Genomic DNA, 21,552 nt, shown 5'->3' on the forward strand with positions numbered 1-21,552 from the left:
CATTTCAACATGGGGACTTATGGAGCCAGCCTCAACGTTGGCTTCATTCCACAGCCGGCACCAAACCTTGGGGAATCTGGACCGGTAGCAACAGTTATTTCATGTGCCTGCCCACCTCATGTAAACATGTCCAATATTCTTGATCTTTTTAGCTCCGTTTTTGGTCTCCACCAGCTAAAGAAGCTCCACTCACTGTGTCTGTCGACTCATCTGAGCTTTTTAACTGAAAACATTTTCCTCAGGACAAACACGAAGACTTAAAACACACAAAAACAACATGCTGCTGTGCCATTAATAACGTTAATCTGCACAAAGTCAACGCACATTACGGAGATGTTTAACAGGCTGCAGACTGAATGCAATAAATACGAACCATCATTTATCATCGTAACAATGATTTGTGCTGCAGGTAAAGATGAAGTTTGTAGAACGTGTCGGAGGTTCAAACATACGTCACGTTTCTTATTATTAACTGAACTCTTACATGCTTTACATCACAATGAAACACATTAGAGAGACTGTAGCTACAAACTAAAGTTCTGACAAGACGTTAAAACTTTTTAGTTTGGATTAACGTGAACGTTGTGTGGTGGTTTGTAATGCTTTGACATGTTTTGAGATGAAGACTTCACTAATTAAATTAGCCAATGATTGAACAAAAACAGGCCGAGAAGTTTACAGGAAGTCTTCGTGGTGTTGAAAAGACATTGTGCATCGTGTTGTTGTTTTCTCACCTTGTGCACTGCTGGTGACAGAAACGTGTGACACCCGTCGAGCTTTGCAGGAAGGAAAGTGCAACATTACGGAGAGATTAAACATATTTTATGAGTCGTTATGGTTCGTAAAGGACGTCTCCTCGTTTAAAGGTAAGTGTTTATACTGGAGAACAAAGTTCATGATCGACAGCTCCTGAAATGACTTTCTATTTCAGAAAGACTTCAGCAGAACGTCAACATTGGACAGTGTTATTTCCGACTGCTGAAGACTCTTCCACGTCGTATTTCTTGCTTGTCTTTTTTGATTTGTGGATCTGAGGCTCGAACGTTTATTTGAGCTCTCCGACGTGGCCAAAGTTGGAGACTTGGTCATGTTCATGTACTGAAGAAGCTGTTTTAACTTGTTGCTGATGGTTTTCAAGGCGTTGGCATGACTCGAGAGTCGACGTCTGCCAGACAAGAGCGTCGATACTGGATGATCCTGCAGAACCGTGGCAATATTTTAACAACAGTTTCAGGTTATGTCTGTCCTGACCGAAGACGTGAACATTGCCTCCAACTCCTCTGTGACTTGACTTGAAATTTTAGTTGGACTCAACTCAACTGATTTTACTGAGACTTTCCCCAAAAGAATTGAAAAACAGGTCGGAGAGATTTCCTGTTGAAGTTTTTGAAAAATTCCTGATATGAGACTCGGTTGGAACTGCCAGAAATATCTTGACGAGACTTGTTTTTGCATCGATAAGAAAATGCACAAATTACTGTGAGCTGCCAAATTCTTCAAGTGCTTTCGAGTGTTTCCGTTACTCCTCTAGAGAGAAACGTTTTGAAAATCAACACATTTGGCAACGTCCATGAGTGAACTGTGTGCAGATGTTTGAAGCTTCAGTGACCACATTTTCACGCTACTGTATTTCTAAGGTACAACGAGTCCAACCAGCATTAAGCATCTCATTTAAAGAAGTGTTTCGAAGTGCTTAAATAAGATGAATTAATCAGATTGTTTGCATTTGAGCCAAATACATTTTATGTTTACCTTCAATTCTGATTGCTGGAAGAAGAAAACTGGGTAGATACTTTAGTAACGGCTGCAAAAACCTCATCAAACACACGACAGACGTGAATTACAATGTTTAACGTCGGTGTTAATCCACCACGTTGAGAGTGATGTATGTAGTTAAAGGTCTCAGTGCTGTTATTGTCTATATCAGCACTCCTTGTCCAATCAGATTACTCAGTTATTCTATCTTATTGTATTTTATTGTCGTCTTAATCTTTGTTTTGTCTCTTTAATCTAGTTTTCATTTCACTCTTAGTGTCTTATTAGCGGCTTATCGGCACTTTGACCTCACGTACCTGTATGAAAGGTGCCGTGCAAATAAAGTTCGATAAGACAAAAGTCATTTATTGATTAATACCCCATGTAAAGTTAAACATGGCAACGGTTTCCTTGGTCAATACCAAGAATAACTTTGTTTATCTTCATGTCGTGGTACTTTTTCGTCAGCGTCATCACCGAGTCCAGCTCAGTCTAAAAGTTGATAGCATGAATTTATCTCGATCTCGGTTTCTCCTTCCTGTCAGACATTACTTACACAACATCTCAAACTTGTTATTTGTGCCCGCCCATCCGTCATCTCTCATTTCATCATCATTCTATGGCTTCATCGATAAAGCGCCTAAAAATAAAATCCCACACAAACAAACTCGACTGACGCTGATTGCGTTTTTTTGGTACCTTCTACCGAAGAAACGATCATAATTACTTTAAATACTGTTTCTAAAACAACTTCTAAAGGGACGTTTGGTTGAATTTGTTTTGTTAAGATTTAACTTTTAAGTCAACACGGATGAGAAAACCTTAAAGATTTAAAGCTCTTAAACTGCCTCTAAATGAATCTTAATGTCTTTAAACCAAAAACCAAAACTGTCTTTAAGACTAGACACCAGATGCAGATAAATTAACCCTTCAGGCTTCATCAGGCAGCCAAAGATCAACTATCAACTATTTCTGTTGGTTTATTAGTAACTCCCACTTCCTCCTTCAGTTGTCCAATGAGTTTAAAATCCACAATCAAACACCCTCCTGCTTCACTTCATCCAATCAGGAACACTTTCAGCCAATCAAGAAGACTTATAGCCAATCACTGATCACCACCACCTTCTTCATCAGCCCAAACATCTACACCTGCAGACTGGTGCAACGTTTGCCGCCATCGAGATGTTTTCAAGAGCTGCTCACATTTCCCTCTTTGCCAACAACAAAAAAAAAAGCATGTAAACAAGCCACCACTTGACTGAAGTCATCCCTCCTGACTAAATCACATTAATATTCACCAAAAAGAGGAAGAGATAAGAGAGGAGGAAGCTAATGATGACTATCTCACCATGTTTCCTGTTCATGTTTGTCTCTGCTGTGAAGTGTACGTGCATAAGACCCACGGAGGAGATCAGAAGTTACTCCGGTAAGAAGTTTTTAAAGTTTGTCATTTAACGTGCACGTCGTTCGAGAGAACATTCAAATTATTTCTGTATCCACATCCTCAGAGAACTCAACAATCTTCTTATATTCAGCTTTAAGTTGGATTTTCATGCATGCATCCATGACGTAACGTTTAACTGTTGTACCTTTATTTGCATCTCACAGCCGTGCTGATATTCAGTATAACGGCACTCCCTCTCGTGCCAGTAATAAGTGATAACGCATTGTGTTTGTTTGTTTATTTAAACATTTAATTTCAGTCAGTTACACAGTTTGTCTTATTGATGCTGAGCTGACAGTCAGACTGTCGACATGTGACGTCCTTCATCTCGTGTTTCTGGAGTGATTACGGACACGCAAGGAATCATTCAAACGTCAGACACATTAGGTAACTGTTAAAGTATGATAAGGTTGTCTGAGTGTTACTTATTGGTTCTGATTAATGGTTGTGTATTGGTTACTGATGGTGGCTGATCAGGTTTCTGACAGCAGTGAATGGTTGAACTTGAATACGAGGGCAGGGTTCGGAGAAAAACTTAAAATGGAACCAACAAAAACCCAAACGAGGCTCTGACTGCTCTGTGAAACTTCATGTAGTGTGCTGAGCCGTAAATCAAAAAGAAAAACAGCGGAAATAATTGAGAATATTCTGAAAACAATATTTTTCTGTCACTAAATATATGTGAGTGTTTGTGGTTTGTACTCAGAGGTATGTTTTTAAAAAAAGAAGATCTGCAGTCTGTGTGGAAATGTGTGATTTATTCTGCCGGTGAGGATGTTGCCTAACATCTTGGATGCTTCACTTGGTAATGAACTCCATGTGTCATGAGAGGGAGGATGAAGTGGGCACGGTTGAAGATTTAGAGGGCGAGGCCGTCATCAGTGATGAAAGCTGAGAGGAGCCTCGCAGGGCGTGACCCGCTCAGAGATGGTGGATTCATTTTTCGACCCCGGGCTCTGGAGCCACATGAGTCTCTGCTGGATCGGGATCAGATCCCACCTCAGCCTCTTCCTCGGTGTCACCTCCAGTTCGTCTCAGGTTTCTTACTGTCATTTTATTTTATTTTTTTAGTTTTTACCACGACAGAAAAGAAAGACGTGAATCCTTCGTGCTGCAATGAAAGCCAGTCGTTTTAAGGTGGGACAGTTTATTAAGAAATTTGGAAAAGCAGCGATAAAAGTTGAATATTTATTTTATTCATTCATGGGATTGTAAATGAACTGTTGCTTCTCTTAGTGACTTGCAATGCAGAAGGAATTCAAAATACAGACTGTAAATCATATGGTGAATGGCTCCGTTCCTGTTTTTAGTGAATATTTTAGTGTCGTTTGTCTTGTCAGAATGATTTTGTTTAGTTTGCGACATTGTCTTGTCAGAATGATTTTGTTTAGTTTGTGTTATTCTATATTTGTTTTATTTCCAGCAAATCCCGTGAAAAGAATGAAAACCATCCACTGTGCCTCGAGCAGTCGGTGTTACCGAAACAGGTGAATTAATCCAGTGTGAGTTTCCAGCAGCTGGACGGAGTGTGAGGGATTGAGTTCATATAAAATACAGAGGGTGTCTTTGCAGTGATGAGAGAACATGTGACAGTGCAGCAGTGATGTTGTTTTAATAGTTTTTAGCTCATGATGCAGAGGAAGAAGATACTCGAGACTTTTTATATGACTGTTAGGCTTCGACAGTGTGTGAGAGGCTAAGACTGATGGGATATGTAGTAACTGAACGCTCAGTAATGTTATATTTAGGCTAAAGCGACTTGTTGCTGGCAGCCGACGATGAATCCATTCTCTTAAATTTAAGGATTTGATGCTACTGACCATGAAATGCTGTTGGACTGTGTGGTGCGCTGGATGGGGATCAGTGACACTGCTCTGATGTGGTTTATCTAAGACAGAAAGTGCCAGGTCCAATCATATTTTCCATGCCCGGCTCCCGCTTGGCCACAGTATTTGTTAATAATATCAGTTTCTACGCAGATGATGCTCCGATCTATCTAAGCTGTGACCCTGCAGATCACTGTTGGAACACTTCAACTTTCTGCAGCTTAAATGTAGCAGAGAGACGGAGATGCTGGTCATAGGTCAGGATTGTGAAAATAACCAAATCTTAAACTAAATCAGCATTGCAGAAACTTCAGTGTCATTTTCGATCAGCTCAGGCGAACAGATTAACTCAGTCCTGTTTTCATCAGCTCGGAAATATTTCAGGGATCAGACCGTTTCCCTCCGTTGCCAAAAATCTGGAAATTGTCATGCACGCCTTCGTAACCAGTCAGCTAGATTACTTTATTCTTTGCTTTCTGCCCCTCTCGTCTGCAGCTCATTCAAAACCGCTGCCAGGTTTTCGACCCGGACAAAGAAACACGATCACGTCACACAGATTCTGGCTTCCGTACACCAACTCAAAGATTTTATTGATTACTTTGAAAGCTGATCATTTAGTGCGCTTTGAGATGAATCATTCCTGGTTGTTCCTCGGTCAAAAGTCTTTGCAGTTCAGTGTCATATTTGATCTTTTCTATCATTTGAAATGATGAAATCTTAGATCTAGTTGTAGATGTCCATTTACATCATGGATTCTTATGAAACTGAGTGACGGCACAGTGTGTGAGATAAGATATGACTCAATCATCCAGAATGAAACGCTGGAGTTGTCTCCTAAATGTTTTCCAGCATCTGTGACCTATGAAATAACATTTTTAGTGGACGTTCATGTGAAGCTTTGATGCTGACGGACATAGAAATAGAACTTTTTACCCTTTTTTATATGAATCAGTTCTTCGCACACTCTCCTCTCCACTGATGCCTTCAAGGCTTCTGCTGCATCTGGTGTATTCAGTCGTCTTTGTGGTTATGAGTGTGTGTGGCTGCAGCGGTTTATGAGCGACTGCCAGTGCCTGGAGGGCGTCCTTGTAAACAGTGTGTAATCTCCCATCAGTCGTGCTCGGAGTTATATAACCAGCGAACAGTGGGTACTTTCCAGCTGCAGGTTCACTGCCTTCACAGCACAAATGAGGAAAGTCAGTCATTTGTTCGGAGTTGGAGAGAGAAGTGACTCTGAACATCCAGTGAGTTACTTCAAAGTTAAAAGTTCTGGTGTCAGCTTTTATTGAAAAGTCAGAGTTTGTTTTTATGTTTTTAAAGCAACATTTTGTTGCAGTTTAACTCCTGTTGGCGAGAGCTTGGTGAAATAAAAGGCTGAAAGACGCCGAGCTGTTCAAGTCATTTTACTTCAAGTATCTGAAACTGTCTGTCTGCAGGAAAAAATCCATAAATCGGAGCCGTGCTGACGTTTCCCGCTGTGAATATGTGATGATGGTTTAGTGCTCGGGGTCAGTAAAAATCTTAGCTGATGCTTCTGTGAGCGATAAGAGCTGAGCGGTATGTGGTTAATCAGTAGCTGAAGCAGACATTTAGTCACCCTCTGCTCCGGAAATTTTGGATAACATCTGCTTTATTTTATTAAGTGTGCATGCATGTGTTACATGTTTGTAAGTGTGTGTGTGTGTGCTCTGTCCTGGGAAGACCTGCACTGAGTTATGACAGGAAAACCACTTTTTGAACCCGGTCGTGCAAATCGAGGCGAGGAGAAAACAGTGGAAACGTGGAGCAGGCTCTTTCCACCCACTCTGTCTTTGTGTTTATGTTGTGTGAAGTGAGTCAGAGGTTCGGTCATTAAAGATCTAAATTGTAACAAACTGATATTTCTCTTGGCCTCTCCACGTTGCTCGTCAATCTTCTGAACTCGCACATGGAAAAACGACGTAAAGAGAAGTCCTCCGTGGATCCATCTTCCTTTTATACGCTCGTCTGCATCTGTGTCTGCCTTGGCAGCTCTGCGTGCATGTCAGAGTTTAGACTCCGTGATGGATCTTTGTCTGCCGGTTGGCCACAAACGTCAGCGCTGATTTACTGATTCCTGAGGCTGGAGGATCGCTCTGTACGCGGCAGGCCGTCTCCGACACTCGCTCAGATCCCGACTGCTCGTTTCAGCCACGTCGCCTCGGGGAGTTCAGTGAGAAGCCTCGCCAAGTATTCAGGGTGCAAAGTATAAGTGCTGCATTGAATTTACTCAAAGTATCAAAGTAAAAGTACTCGTTATGCAGGAAACCTAACCCAGCGGCGGCCAATCACGCTCAGTTTTGGGGAGTTTAAGTGAATTTGTAGACGAGCAGTTGGTTATTTACACATCCGGCAGACATGGAGTCATTTTTCTGGCCACTTTGTCAAATATTCACTCTTCTGTTTTGGTCTCCACCAACTCCTGAGGGAAATATATCTAGTTATAAATACAGTTTTCAGCTTTGTGACGATGCATTTTCCAGATAATCTAAAGAGTGTGAATGTAGAATCTGTTGGAAAGGAACCAAGATTCTGTTGAGTTTTTTTGTGACCAGTCCAGGTTTGAGCTTGTTTTTGTTGCAACAGTCCGTGTGGAGGACAGAAAAGGCGGCAAACAAGTCGGATATTTCTTGTAGCTGCTTTTGGTCTTCACAAACTCCCGAGGAGAAATCTCTAGCTTCCTCCTTCAACGTCCTCTTCAGTCTCTTCTCCTCTGTCATTCTGTCCATAGAAGCTGCGGAGCTTTGTTACATTGCTTGCTTGCCCAGCTCCTGTTCTGGCACGACACCGGCTCCACTCTCCTCACTGGGCCTGTAAACCACCTCTTCTTCTTCCCGATGGTCCAAATTGCCTGTGGTACAAACACTAACACTCCTCCAACAGACTGAGCTAACAGCAGCTACAGTTGACAGCAGTTTACTGTCCAAGATGTTGCTTTAAAATCTAAAGATGTTTCAGTACTCGAGCTTTTCAAAGGTTGATGTGAGCAGGGGTTTAATTTTCTGCTTCTTGTTTTGAAGTATCTTGAAAATGAAATAAGAGCTGATCCACTGATTGACGTCTGCTGTGACGAGTTTTCAGTTAATGTTATCTGTCCAGATATCCACTTCTTTACGTCACTGTGTTGTTACACAAGCAGCAGTGAAACTTTCCAGGGATTTACTCCGAGAGAGTCGTTTTGGAAATGAATACATTTTAAAGATATCACATGGCGACAGTGTCAAGTTCAGAGGATGTCAGAGACAGTCGGGGTCCATCATCAAAACCTTGGTTGGCATTTTTTCACATTTCCTGTCATTTCCCTGCAGAGGAATCCACCGCCCACCCTGAAATAGTGCCCACACCCCAACATGGCTTTCATCCTGAGATGGATGGTTGTGTCTGAGGTCAAAGCGGTGACACTGGTCCAAACACCAACACTCCCTCCGGAGCTCGGAGCTAACAGCAGCTACAGCTGTCAGCAGTTTACTTCACTGTCCATCATAAACTCTGTAAATCACAGAGAGTTGAGGCGGAGCAGCCGGAGGACATCAGAAAAATAATTAATTGAACTTGAGTGAATGTTGTGTGACAGAAATAAAATGTATCGATGTATGCTGTGACGCTTCAGCACGTCTCCGCAACAACTAACATATTTCCTTCAGCCACAGCTGCTGGTTACATCAGACTCAGAGACAAGAACAGGAAGCTGTGGTTGATTTACAGCTCAGTTTAATTTGCTCCTATGTTACGTAACTCTCGTATGTCTAAAACTAACGGCAGTAGGTGTTGAGACAGACATGAGAGAAATGAATCCCCCTTTTTACCTGAGATATTAATCTGGAACTTTGCTGATATATTATCATCTGCTGTATTTTCTTTGGCGCATATTTGACTTATCACCTCTCATAAAGCCACCATACGCTTTCTTCCCAGCACCGAACGCTACAGTTAGCAGATCAAGAGCCAGATATTTCCTTCAGGAGACCAAAAAGTATAAAAAACGAGAGTAAATATTGGACTTAAATTCGCTATGTGGCCAGAAAAACAACTCCGTCTGTTGGATGTGTAACTGTTTGCTAACATATTGACTTACAGTCCATGAAAATAAGAATAAATATCTGTTCTGAGTTCGTCAGACCAAAGAAGAAAGTGTTAACCAACAACTAACTAATCGCAAAATTTGAAACACTCTGAGCTGAGATGGATTCATCTCTGTCTCTTTGCTCAGGGTGGCCTCAGCGTGTCATCGGGCCGCCCTTTAAGGACCGCCCACAAAATCCTGAAAACTGAAAACTGGTGAAAAACTGTTTGAACGTCAAACTCCACATTTCAGTGATGTATCGTTCAGTCTTTTCACGTGTTTTCAGCAACTATTGTCCAAAATATTTAATGTGTTTTGAAATAAATCTCAGAATTGCCTTTGAAGTCCCCATGAAGCCAGAATTGGTTGTTTTAGGAGGTTGTGTTCAGTCCTGACCATGTTAACATCATCATGATCTCTGCGATGCATAGCAGTGAGGTTATGTAACACACGCTGTAAACGGCAATCAAGTCCCTCCATATCTGACGCAAAACATGAGCATTAATGTTCAGTTCTTGTTTCCGCTGCCCCCTAGTGGTTAAAAAAAACTGTTTATTGCATGTTAAATATTTTAGAAACCCTCGTCCCCATGGTTAAAACGTATAAAACCTGTTGACTGTGTTAAAGTTTGACCCAGGCCGGATCAGGTTAGATGACTGTTGGTGTTTTTCATGGGAGAACAAACGTATTATCAAAATTATTACAGCGGATCTCTTGCAACAGAACTTTGCATTTAAATAAAATCTAAAAACACTTTTTCTTTCTGGGACAAGGGTTTGAATCAGTCCCCCCGAGGCAGATTCCCCAAAGCCTCCTTCAAAATAAGATCATCTCTTTGTTCTGTCGACTTGCGGAGTCGATTTTAGAAATAAGAACCTTTTGGGAGACGAGATAACCGTTTTATCTTTTAAACTGCGGAAGGCAGAAAACATGAGGCACTTTCTTTTTATTATTTCGATTTTTGAGTTTTATATATGCTCTTTGTTTTGTTCTCTAGTCTAATACATGAAAACATGAATATGAGAGCAAGTAATCAAAGAAACAGGAAATAAACATTGGCAGGGAGTTGTCCACAAAGAGGGCAAAATCCTGTTGTCCTTTTTGGAAAGGGTTGCTGGCTCTGTAGGAGTTCATACTGAAATATCTCAACAGCCATTGGTTGGTTGGACCACCATGAACTTTGATATGATGCTGAACGTCACCAGAGGATGAGGCGTAATGATCCAGCACCAGCATATCATTTATTTTAGTTTCTTAGGAAAAATAACTCAACATCTACCGGGCATAACGAAGGCCGCAGATGGTTTCCCATCCGGTCTTTAACTTTTTTGTACACACCTCCATGCATGCATCCAGGATCGGGGGCAGTTGTTTCAGGGCTTGGTACACCTATGGAGTGAACCGTGGTCGGTGTTAATGTAGCGTTTTTGTTGCTGGATACTTTACGGTGTGCGCTTTAGGAAAGACAAACTTTATCTTTGGCATGAGAGCTAACCATTAACATACATGACTGGTTCATAGGTAGCATTGGCGCCAAATAACAGATATTTGTCAGGACATCCAACCGTGACAAACCGGTACATCCAGTCACAGTGTCTCTAGCAGTAGTTGAAATGCATCACTTGATGCTATTTGCACACACCACGTACTGACTGAATGCTGCTTTTCCTAACAGAGGTTGAAACAGTGATGATAGCAGCTGTAACGATACACCTCAGGATACCAGCAGTGTGCACAGAAAACACTGGGCGTGGGTTTATTCTGACGTGCATCAGATGCCAGCGGTCATTGTTCCCCTTCCGTCTGGAAGTTGAAACTTTAAGCCAAAGAGTATCCGACAGGAGAGGCTGACATCATCGTAGACTAAACCCTTAATGCAACTTCCTCTTTGAGCAGGGAGTCACTGAATCCGCTGCTGTCAGACGGTGATGGTGGTGATGCTCGAAGACCATGGGTGTGGATTTGAGCGTCCTGTTTAGAGAAGAGCGAGGGACAGAAAGAAAGACTTGTTATCAATATCCTCGCCGGAATCTTGTTTCCTGCGAAGCCGTCGGCATTTCCTCCTCTCCTTTACCAAAATCCTCCGGGGGGGAGAGTGAGAGACACCAAGAGATGATGATGATGATGGAAGTGAATACAGTGATAGGGAACATCGTGGAAGGAGGTGGAAACTGAAACGGCGCCATCTAGTAACCAGAGTTATGTTTATTTGTCATAGATTTGTTAAAGATGAAGAGACATGTAATAATTTTGTGGTTGTAACTGCCCATTTTTGTTTACAGAGGATGTAATCTATGAGGATGAGTTTTCTAAATAACCAACCACCCAACCCATCCTTCTCTCCTCCAACTCAACAACCCAAGACACAGCAGTCTTTCAGACTTAGAAACTTTACTGGCACAACCCTAATTGCAGCAGAAGTAAAAATGGTCAGCTGTGATGCAGTTCAAACTGGATTAACAAACTCAACTTTGGTTTGTAATTTCCTTTTCTCAGCTTCTCTCTGTTAAATTACTGTTTTACAAGCTGCTCATTAGAGTAACAGGAGTAGATGTAAATACCTCCACCCTTTTTACAGACTCTCAGCACTCACCATGACGTGTGCAGAACTGTGAAACAAACTTTTATTGTTGCACGCTCACACACACGGATATATATAGAAGCAAAACACACCTGAGGCGGCAGTAAATGAAGCAATCTCGCGTATAACGTTACCTGCGCTGAAGGTTTGTGGGTCACTATTCTCATGTTGGTACGTGACGGAGCATCCAGCCAAGTACGGTAACGTGTCATCGAGCATGAAAACCAGCTTCCCAGAACACTGTTAACTTGTTGTTCTCAATCTTCAGTATTTCAGCAACACGTGTACTGCCGAGTGTTTGTGTATTTGGTTAATAAAAAGTCCTGAGATGTCATTTAATCTGTTATGGTTCAATGGCTCAAAGTGCAAATCAAAGTTTATATCTAATAGAGCAGAGAGGTTGCAGTTAGATAATTGTGCGGTTATGAGATAACGAGTCATTGGCTTCTAAATTACAGTCCAATAGGGTAAGTTAATGACACATGATTGCATTCAGCAGGAAATGATTCTGAGTGGATCATTTTCTCACAGGTAACTCGTCTGGTAACTTTTTGAAAACGTCTTAGCAAACTACTAAAAACCAACTAAAACCGAAACTCAGGAAGCAGTTTGAAAGATTTCGATCGTGTCCAGGTTGACTTAAAAGTTCGTTCTGCATCTTGAAAACAGAAGTTAACGAAACAAAGCCAACCTTAAAGTCCATTTAGAGACAGTATTTCAAGTCATTATGAGAGTACTTCAAGTAAAAACTGATCTTCATCATCGGAGTTTGTTTGGTGTCATTGAACAGCCACATGAGAACACAGAACAGACCGTGTATCTTATTTTACCTACATCTCAACCCGGTCCATTACTGACTTCATGCTCTATTTCACATTAAAAAACCTGGATCGATCCAAACCTGCATGTTACAGCACCACGGTTATCTCTGTATCTTTTTCTGTGCACTCAAAAACTGCCTCACAACATTACGATACCTGTCACAAACTGTATTTCAATGACTTAAAGCAACATTGCGTAACTTTTCTTATAGATTTTAAACCATGTGATTTGGTTTGAGAGAAATGTTACACAATGTTGCTTTAAATGTTTCTCTTTTCTTTTTTTCTTAACTGATATTCAGGGAAACTCGAGTTTTTCTATTGTGGGGGGACGAAACACATTTGACTTCCTCAGTGAAAGAGAAACAAAAGACAATTAGAGGAAGAAATCCAGAAAACAAAGTCCAAATCAACTTTGTAGGCAGGTTTTAGCTTGTTGCTGTCGGTGAATACCTCATTATTTATTTATTTTTAAAGTAGAGGACAGACAGAAAATATCTTCTAATCTGGTGTCTGGATGTGGGAAACAAACAAGAAATACAACTTAGAGTCATGGATGAAAAATTACAAGTTGAAAGGAGTACATGAGAAAATTCTCCTTTTTAGGTCCAAAACCTTCAAAAACAGTTGGAATATTTCAAAAATATATTTCCACATAGCTTCACGTGAAGGATGTTGATCTCTGTTTGTGAGCTTGTGACATTTTGTCTTAGTTTAGAGTCATTACAAAACAAGAACGTCACTAAAACTCGTGTTTTAATGAATGAATCATGTTGCTGTTCAAAGTTTGGACTGTAGGTGGTGGTGTTGTCAAAGGTCATGTACATGGTTCGGTGTGTGTGTGTGTGTGTGTGTGTGTGTGTGTGTGGCCTGTTCATCATCCATCCTGTTTTTAAGTCGACAGTCAGAGTCAGCAGAAGAGTTTCAGGAAGTGAGGAGGATCAAAGATGAGGGGAATAAGCTGACACACTCGAATGATGATCCGTTAGATCAATGGAAAAGGACGGGGCAGGGGTCAGAGGTCAAGACTATTTCTACTGCAATAAGCACATTTCTGTGTGACGCAACAGGAAAGATGAGCCTTCATAGACCGGAGCATGCTGCTCACGTCGGTGAAGTAGATCGACCGAGGACCAATAAAAGTCCACAGGCTGAAGAAAACACCGTCACATGCACGGCGAAATAACAGTGTTTAAGTCACCAAACGGCTCTGACTCTACTGAGAACTCTTCATGTGTCAAACAGTCGTCTAACAGTAAAATAACCCTCGTCTAACATAATGCTGGTCTAACTCTAAAATAACGCTGGTCTAACAGTAAAATAACGCTGGTCTAACATTAAAATAACGCTGGTCTAACTCTAAAATAACGCTCGTCTAATACTAAAATAACACTTTATCTCGTGTTTCTAGAGTGTGTTGTTACGGACACGTAATGAATTGTTCAAGTGTCATATTTCTTAAAGGGACAGTGCAGTTTACTTCAAACTGCTTGGAGTGCCGTTATATTGAATATTAGCACAGCTCATGCTGATATTCAATATAACGGCACGACCTTGAGTGTGTTATTGGATTTATACAACAGTTCAACAAGCAACGTTTATCTAATGCTAAAATAACGTTGGTAGAGAGTTCTTAACTGCAAAATGTTTGTACAAAAACACAGTTTATCTTTGGATATGGATTCTATTGATGCTGAACTGACAGTCAGACTGAATCCCGTGTTTCTAGAGTGATGTGTTGTTACGGACACGTAATGAATTGTCCAGGTGTCATATTTCTTAAAGGGACAGCGCACAGCGCTTTAGTTTACTTCAAACTGCTGATATGTTTATATTGGAACGTTCTGTCAACGCTACAAAAACATTAAGTTAACTGTTAAAGAATGATCAGGTTAGTTCTTGGTGTATTGATTACTGACGATGGTTGATCAAGTTTATTATCAGATATTAAATAAATTCTCGATCCTTGTGTTTTTTTTTGTAGAAATATGTTCAGATGATATTCCTGTAACCTTAGCACCTATAAAGCAGACACAGTGACACCGTGCTGTTATTCTCTATATCAGCACCAGTGTTTATTTATTTCTTGGCATTAAGTAAACATTACTTCTGTTTAATAAATGGAGCTTGTAGAAGAGAAGGAGTGCTGTTATACTGAATATCAGCACGGCCGTGCTGATATTCAGTATAACAGCACTCTCTCTTTACTGAAGAATCTCAGGAATCTTGGTGTCGCTCTGGTTTTCATTAGTTTCGTCTCCTTCTCCTGTGCCACCGCTCCGTCTGCAGCCTTCAGTTTATTTGTAAGACTTCCCACCCCCCCGAGTGGCGACGTACGTCGTCGTCTCGTCTTGTTTACGTCTCCTCATTACCACCAACCTGCGTCTGATCATGAACCCCACCCCAAAAAAAAACCTCATGACCGGAGAGGTCGGAAAAGGTCGCGGTTTAGCTGCTGTTGTTTTGGGGCCTCACAGCTGGAGTGCTGACGGACATTTTCCAGGCTTGTTTTCCACACACACACACACACACACACACACACACACACACACACACACACACACACACAGCTGTTGAAAGGAGTTTTTCTGGCAGGATTTTGTTAATTTATTTATTTACAGAGGAACACTATACAATATTACTACCAAGAGTTGGACATTTTAACATGGGGACTTATGGAGACTGACTCAGTTCTGGAGCCTCTAGTGGACGTTAGAGGAACTGCAGTTTTTGGAGTCGTCTTCTTGATCGTTGTATATCTCCTCCTCTCGTTCCTCCTTCTTCATCGTCTCCTCCTCTTCTCTCTCTCCTGTCTGTCCTTTTTATAGAGCTTTTATCCTTTCCTTTAATCCTCCTCCCTCCTTCCTTACTGCCTCTCTTCACCTCTTTCTCACCTGCTTCCTACCTCCTTATACCTTTCTCTCCTTCTTTTCACCCTTCCTTCCTCATTTCCTCACTTCCTAAGTTCTATCTTCTCCTCATTCTCTCCTTTCTTTCATCATCCTCTGCTTCATTTCCCTGTTTCCTACTTTCTTTCCTGCTCTGCTCCCTTTATACCTCCTCTTCTCCTGCATTAGGTCCTTTTCTTTCTACCGTCTTTCCTTACCTCCTCCTTTACACCTCCTTCTCTCACTCCTTTGCTTCTTTTCTTACTTCCTATCTTCCCTTCCTTCCTCCTTATACCCAGTTTTAGCTCCTTGTCTTGCTCCCTACTCCCTCTGATGTCTCTCTTTCCATTCTTTCTTTCTTTGTTTCCTTTCCTTCCCCCTTTTTATTCTAGTACAGTCCTTCTTTCCTTCTCTATACCTCCTACTTGCCTCCTTTTACCTTTCTTTCCCACATTGTTTCCTCTCTCCTTCCTTCCTTCCTTTTCTCCTCCTGCCCTCCTCTTCCTCTTTCCCATCTCCTTCTTCCTCCACCTCTTTCCTCCTACTACACCACCTCCCCTCCCTCCTTTCCCTCCTTTCCTTTCTCTCCTCCCCTCTCTCTCGTTTATGTTCAGTCTCCTCCTCTTCTCTTAATCTATCTCTCTCTCTCTCTCTCTCTGCACTCTGTCTTTATCTCGCTCGCTCACTTTGAACTCAGAGCTGCTGCGATGCGTTCGAGTGTCTGAACAAAGTCCGGATAACGAGGACTGAGATTTCTGCACCGAGCGACCGCCGAGGATTTAAAGTGAGACGCCCCGACAGGTACGAACACCTGCAGAGAGAAAACTCTGATTTCTATTGGTCAGTTTCTGTTTCTGTCTTTATTTTAAACAGCTGATGTTTTCTTTAAAGTTACAAACTGCTCAGTTAAAATGAAACAGATTTTATTTTCAGTTTAAAGATGAAGCATGGAAAAAAAACTTTAATTTTAGAAAAATAATTCACATTTTCTTCTTTTAAAATGTTTAAATTATATGATGCAGCGTTCATTGACATGCATGGAAACACACACACACACACACACACACACACACACTCTCTTACACATCCATAAACAAGGTTTTGGCATCATCCCACTGATCCACTTGTATTAGCATTTGTCTGCTGACCTAACATTAAATTCCAGACAGCCGTGTGTGTGTGTGTGTGTGTGTGTGGTAACATGCCAGTTCAGTCAGGACTGACACAGGGTTGCTGTGTCGACGTAAGACTTGTTTCTGTGGTCGAGTCTTTAACGCTGCCAAGGGGCCTATTAGAGGTGTGTGTGTGTGTGTGTGTGTGTGTGTGTGTGTGTCCTTTCTTGTCACTGTTGGCGTGAATGAATAAGTACCTTTTTGCATACTAATGTGTGGCGGACTCGGTTGTGATGTGTCCTAATGAGGCCGAGATGAATAATGTCGCTTCATTAGAAACGATCATCGAGCAGCAGCAGCTCGTTATTCATGTGACCGGAGCGAATGATGTAAAACATTAATTAGAGAAACATTTATGTTTGTTGTGGTTTGTCTCCTCCAGTGTAATCCCACTGTGGTAACTATGTCCAGCTGTACTCGAGTATTTGTTCTGATTACATTACTTCTGATGGACAGCCAATCATCAACCAGGTCCCCAGCCCAGCTCGGCGTCTGTCTTTCAGCCTTTTATTTCACCAAGCTCTCACCAACCACTAAAAGTCAGTCCCACATTTACTCTTGTCCGGCGGCTTCTTGCTCGCTCACTCTCTCCTTTTCTCTTCCTCCGTCAGCGTCCTCTTCACTCTCTTCTCCTCTACCATCATGTCCATAGAAGCTGCTGGACCTGGTTACCTCCTCTTCTTCTTCCTGGTAGTCCATAACGCCTGTTGGTACAAACACTCAGTTCGTCAGCTTGGCGGTGAGCAGCTAACAGACTGAGCTAACGACAGCTACAGCTGTCAGCAGTTTACTTCACTGTCCATCATAAACTCTGTAAATCACAGAGTTTCACTCTTGTCCGGCGGCTTCTTGCTCGCTCACCTAACCAACATGATGGCAGAGGAGAAGAGAGCGAAGAGGTTGATGGAGAAGGCTGAGACGAAGAAGATATTGGTATGACCCATATGAGCTAACAGCAGCTAACAAACTAAGCTAACAGACTGAGCTAACATGAGCTAACAGACTGAGCTAACATGAGCTAACAGACTGAGTTAACATGAGCTAACGGCAGCTAAGAGATTGAGCAAACATGAGCTAACGGCAGCTAACAGACTGAGCAAACATGAGCTAACGGCAGCTAACAGACTGAGCAAACATGAGCTAACGGCAGCTAACAGACTGAGCTAACAGCAGCTAACATGAGCTAACAGCAGCTAACATGAGCTAACAGCAGCTAACATGAGCTAACAAACTGAGCTAACGGCAGCTAACAGACTGAGCTAACATGAGCTAACGGCAGCTAACAGACTGAGCTAACGGCAGCTAACAGACTGAGCTAACATGAGCTAACGGCAGCTAACAGACTAAGCTAACATAACGTGTCACGAGCATTGAAACACCTTCCCAGAACACTGTTTTACCTTGTTGTTCTCAATCTTCAGTATTTCAGCACACGTGGTACTGCCGAGTGTTGTGTATTTTGGTTATAAAAAGTCCTGAGATGTCATTTTATGGATTAGTGTTCAATGGCTCAAAGTGCAAATCAAAGTTTAGTATCTATAGAGCAGAGAGGTTGGAGTTAGATAATCGCGTGTGGTTATGAGATAACGAGTCATTGGCTTCTAAATAACAGTCCAAAGGGTAAGTTAATGACATATGATTGCATTCAGCAGGACATGAGGAAGCACTTTACAGATTCTGAGTGTCATTTTCTCACAGGTAATCGTCTGGAAAGTTTTGAAAACTCTTAGCAAACTACTAAAAACCAACTAAAACCAAAACTCAGGAAGCAGTTAAAGATTTCGATCTCGTCCAGGTTGACTAAAAAATTCGTTCTGCATCTTGAAAACAGAAGTTACGAAACAAAGCCAACCTGAAAGTCCATTTAGAGACAGTATTTCAAGTCATTATGAGAGTACTTCAATTAAAAACTGATCTTCATCATCTGAGTTTGGTTTGGTGTCCATTGAACAGCCACATGAGAAACACAGAACAGGCTGTGTACTTTTGCCTACATCTCAACCCGGTCCCATTACTGACTTCATGCTCCATTTCACATTAAAAACTGGATCGATCCATAGCTGCATGTTACAGCCACCACGGTTATCTGTAGCTTTTCTGTGCACTCAAAACTGCCTCACGTTATTACGAGACCTGTCACAACTGTATTTCAATGACTTAAAGCAACATTGGCGTAACTTCTCTATAGATTTTAAACATGTGATTTGGTTTGAGAGAAATGTACACAATGTTGCTTTAAATGTTTCTCTTTTCTTTTTTAAACTGAAATTCAGGGAAACTCAAGTTTTTCTATTGTGGGTGGGGACGAAACCATTTGACTTCCTCAGTGAAAGAGAAACAAAAGACAATTAGAGGAAGAAATCCAGAAAACAAAGTCCAAATAAACTTTGTAGGCAAGTTTTAGCTTGTTGCTGTCGGAACACTCATTTATTATTATTTTTTGAAGTTGAAGATTTTACAAAGTTGAAGTTGAAGACAGAAAATATCTGGTGTCTGGATGTGGGAAACAAACAAGAAATACAACTTGGAGTCATGGATGAAAAATTACAAGTTGAAAGAGTACATGAGAAAATTCTCCTTCATTTTAGATCCAAAACCTCAAAAACAGTTGGAAATTCAAAATTAGTTCAACAAAGCTCACGTGAAGATGTTGATCTCTGTTTGGGAACTTGGACATTTTGTCTATTTTAGAGTCATTAGAAAACAAAACGTCACTAAAACTCGTGTTTTAATGAATGAGATCATGTTGCTGTTCATAGGTTGGACTGTAGGTGGTGGTGTTGTCAAAGGTGTGTGTGTGTGTGTGTGTGTGTGTGTGTTGTGTGTGTGTGTGTGTGTGTGTGTGTGTGTTGTGTGTGTGGTGTGTGGGTGGGCCTGTTCATATCCATCCTGTTTTTAAGTCGACAGTCAGGTCAGCAGAAGAGTTTCAGGAAGTGAGGAGGATCAAAGATGAGGGAATAAGCTGACACACTCGAATGATGATCCGTTAGATCAATGGAAAAGACGGGGGCGGGGGTCAGAGGTCAAGACTATTTCTACTGCAATAAGCACATTTCTGTGTGACGCAACAGGAAAGATGAGCCTCATAGACCGGAGCATGCTGCTCACGGTCGGTGAAGTAGATCGACCGAGGACCAATAAAAGTCCACAGGCTGAAGAAAACACCGTCACATCACGGAGAAATAACAAAATGTTTTAAGTCACCAAACGCTCTGACTCTACTGAGAACTCTTCATGTGTCAAACAGTCGTCTAACATTAAAATAACGCTGTTCTAACTCTAAAATAACGCTGGTCTAACTCTAATGTAACGCTGGTCCTAAGACTAATATAACGCTGTCTAACTCAATATAACGCTGGTCTAACTCAAGGTACGCGGTCAACACTAAATAATGCTGGTCTAACTCTAAGATAACGCTGGTCTAACACTAATATAACGCTGGTCTAACTCTAAAAAAAACGCTGGTCTAACAGTAAAATAACACTGGTCTAACATTAAAATAACGCGGGTCTAACTCTAAAATAACGCTGGGTCAACTCTAAAATAACGCTGCTCTAACTCTAAACTAACGTTCCTCTAATACTAAAATACACTTTCTAGAGTGATGTTTTTTTTACGGACATGTAATGAGTTGATCAAGTGTCATATTCTTAAAGGGACAGTGCAGGGGGGCTTATAGTTACTTCAAACTGCTTGGAGTGCCGTATAATTGAATATTAGCACCCCTCATGCTGATATCAATATAACGGCACGACCCTGGTGTGTTATTGGATTTCTACAACAGTTCGACAAGCACCGTTAACTAATCTACAATAATTGGCAGATTTCTTAACTGCAAAATGTTTGTACAAAAACACAGTTTATCTTTGGATATGGATTATTGATGCTGAACTGACAGTCAGACTGAATCTCGTGTTTTCTAGAGTGATGTGGTGTTACGAGACGTAATGAATGGTCCATGTGTCATATTTCTTAAAGGGACAGCGCACGGCGCTTTAGTTTACTTCAAACTGCTGATATGTTTTTATTGGAACGTTCTGTCAACGCTACAGAAACATAAGGTAACTGTTAAAGAATGATCAGGTTAGTTCTTGTGTATTGTTACTGATGATGGTTGATCAGGTTTATTATCAGATATCAATAAATTCCGATCCGCTGTGGTGTTTTTAAATTATTTGTAGAAATAGTGTCAGATGACTATTCCGGTAACCTTAGCACCTATAAAGCAGATACAGTGACACCGTGCTGTTATTCTCTATATCAGCACCAATGTTTATTATTTCTTGGCATTAAGTAACATTACTTCTTTGTTTAATAATGGAGCTTGTAGAAGAGAGGGAGTGCTGTTATACTGAATATCAGCACGGCCGTGCTGATATTCAGTATAACAAGCACTCCCCTTTACTGAAGAATCTCAGGAATCTGGTGTGCTCTGGTTTTCTTGTTCCGTCTCCTTCGCCCGTGCCACCCGGGCAGCTCCGTCTGCAGCCTTCAGTTTTATTGTAATACTTCCCACCCCCCGAGTGGGCGACGTTGACGTCGTCGTCTCGTCTTGTTTACGTCTGATGCATGAACCCCACCCCAAAAAAAAAAAAACCTCATGACCGGAGAGGTCGGAAAGGTCGGGTGTGTGTGTGTTTTGGGGCCTCACAGCTGGAGTGCTGAGGACATTTCCAGGCGTTTAGCCACAACCCCAAAAAAACACACACACACACACACACACACACACACACACACACACACACACACACACACACACAACACACACCACAACACACACAGCTGTTGAAAAGGAGTTTTTTCCGGCAGGATTTTGTTAATTTGTTTTTATTACAGAGGAACACTATACAAACTACCAAGAGCGGGACATTTGAACATGGGGACCTATGGAGACTGACTCACTGCTGGAGCTCTAGTGGACGTTAGAGGAACTGCAGGTTTTGGTGGAGGTTTCTTCTGGTCGTTGCCGGTATATCTCCGCCTC

At 41.5% G+C, this 21,552-nt stretch overlaps 2 protein-coding genes across 7 annotated transcripts in view; one reads left to right on the plus strand and one right to left on the minus strand.

Annotated features, from left to right (window-relative positions):
* The window catches only part of LOC104935020 (butyrophilin-like protein 2), a gene marked incomplete at its 3' end in the record, with an annotated part of 550,859 nt that overhangs the window by 181,266 nt on the left and 348,041 nt on the right, over nt 1-21,552 (minus strand). The gene's annotated exons all lie outside the window — the stretch shown is intronic.
* arhgap36 (Rho GTPase activating protein 36) overlaps nt 1-21,552 on the plus strand; it is a 51,848-nt gene that overhangs the window by 1,258 nt on the left and 29,038 nt on the right. Inside the window, exon 1 of one of the 6 annotated variants that reach the window (XM_019264010.2) lies at nt 1-866. This exon is cut by the window's left edge and continues 130 nt beyond it. The exons of 2 other annotated variants lie outside the window; for them this stretch is intronic. The gene's annotated coding sequence lies outside the window, so the exon portion shown is untranslated. Of the gene's footprint in view, nt 867-2,490; nt 3,182-16,093; nt 16,198-16,217; nt 16,237-21,552 lie in introns of those variants that run through there. 3 more of the 6 variants (XM_019264008.2, XM_027287566.1, XM_019264009.2) reach the window with 3 other exon arrangements.

This window comes from Larimichthys crocea, chromosome XIV, assembly GCF_000972845.2.
Source record: "Larimichthys crocea isolate SSNF chromosome XIV, L_crocea_2.0, whole genome shotgun sequence".
NCBI classification, from domain to species: Eukaryota; Metazoa; Chordata; class Actinopteri; family Sciaenidae; genus Larimichthys; species Larimichthys crocea.